Below are 2,069 nucleotides of genomic sequence, written 5' to 3' on the forward strand. Positions count from 1 at the left end.
ATGGGATTTTCCAGGCAAGAGTACTGGAGTGGGGTGCCATTGCCTTCTCTGATGACAAATCTAGACAGTGTATTAAAAAGCAGAGACATCACTTTACCAACAAAGGTCTATATAGTCAAAGCTATGGTTTTTCCAGTAGACATGTCCAGATGTGAGTGTTGGACCATAAGGAAGGCTGAGCGCCGAAAAACTAACACTTTAGAACTATGGTGCTGGAGAAGACTCTTGAGAGTCCCTTGGACAGCAAGGAGATCCAACCAGTCAATCCTAAAGGAAATCAACCTTGAATATTCATTGGAAGGACTGGTGCTGAAGCTGAAGCTCCAATCCTTTGGCCACCTGATGCAAAGACCGATTCATTGGTAAAGAGCCTGATGCTGGGAAAGATTGAGGGCAAGAGGAGAAGAGGGTGACAGAGGAGGAGATAGTTGGGTGGCTTCACTGACTAGTGGACATGAGTTGGAACAAACTCTGGGAGATAGTGAAGGACAGGGAAGGCTGACGTGGTGCCATCCATGGGTTCACAGAGAATCAGACCTGGCAACTAAAAAACAACAACAATACAAGGAGAAAAAATTCTTATTAAACTCGTGCGAGTAACTATTTTCATGAACTTAAGAATACTCCACATTCTGGTGGAAACAGGTAGAGAGGAAAGACAAAAGTTTTCATTCTGATTACGAAGGTTTGATTTACCAAATTGGTGTAAGTCATAATTAGCTTGGGCTTCCCTGATAGTTCAGTTGGTAAAGAATCTGCCTGCAATTCAGGAGACCCCAGGTTGATTCCTGAGTCAGGAAGATACGCTGGAGAAGGGAGAGGCTACCCACTCCATTACTCTTGGGCTTCCCTTGTGGCTCAGCTCGTATAGAATCTACTTGCAATGCGGGAGACCTGGGTTTGATCCCTGGGTTGGGATGATCCCCTGGAGAAGGGAAAGGCTACCCACTCCAGTATTCTGGCCTGGAGAATTCCATGGATTGTATAGTCCATGGAGTGGCAAAGAGTTGGACACGACTGAGCGACTTTCACTTTCATAATTAGCTTAGGGGAAATGTTTCCTTATATCTGAAAAAGAAAAATAAAAAGCCAGTAATATTTCAGATCACAAAATCACTAAAACTATTTTTCTATTTATCAATTCATTCAACCCATAGAACTAATTCTTGTTTTGCTTAAACCCAATTTTTCCATTAGTTTTATTACTCTTGCCTGATGATGGAAGGTGATAATGTCAGTGATCATCTCAAGAAGTTTGCAAGGTTTTTGTTAAGGCTCATAGAATTTGCTCAGGGAGACTATGGACGATATACCCCAAGTAGAAAACACATTTATTTTCCAGTAGTTCCTTTGTCATTGTGAAGGCATCAGCCTTGCTGTAAGGGAAAGCTCTAACCCATCAAAAGAAAAGTGGAGTTTGCCAGGAATCCAGGAAGAGCCAAGCAGTCAATTTGAGTTTCCCAAGGCCCAACTATTTAATTTACAGCTATTCCTCACTCATCTTAATTCCTCTGAGTTAGGAGTAGACATTTGCCATGTTACAAGGATGTCAGGATGGCAAAAGTCTGACAATGAGAAGTTAATTTTCCCTGCAGTAGCATGGACTTTATCTATACATAATATAACCTTCACAGATTCTTTTGCTGTTGCCTTCACATGTGCGCAAACTGGGCACTTCCCTGATGCTCGAGTTCAATCTCTGAAAATGAAAGTGGCTTCAGTCATGACTTCGGTCTTTGTGACCCCATGGACTGTAGCCCGTCAGGCTCCTCTGTCCGTGGGATTCTCCAGGAAAGAATATTGGAGTGGGTTGCCATTTCCTTATTTAGTGTAGACTCAATTTTGATGACAGATAACATTTCATATCAGGACATATAAGACTTCCAGGAATTTCACATAAAAATTTCTGGGACACTTATTTTGCATATTTACTAACAACATAAAGATAGTAACAACATAAAGAAGGCTGAATGTTACTTTTTATTTGACAGTGCTTCCCATGACAACATGCTGGATTAGTTTAGGAGAGAAAAATATTTCAAAGTTAGTTCTAAACCAAAAGACTTCAG

This window comes from Bubalus bubalis, chromosome 12 (assembly GCF_019923935.1).
Source record: "Bubalus bubalis isolate 160015118507 breed Murrah chromosome 12, NDDB_SH_1, whole genome shotgun sequence".
Classification (NCBI taxonomy): domain Eukaryota; kingdom Metazoa; phylum Chordata; class Mammalia; order Artiodactyla; family Bovidae; genus Bubalus; species Bubalus bubalis.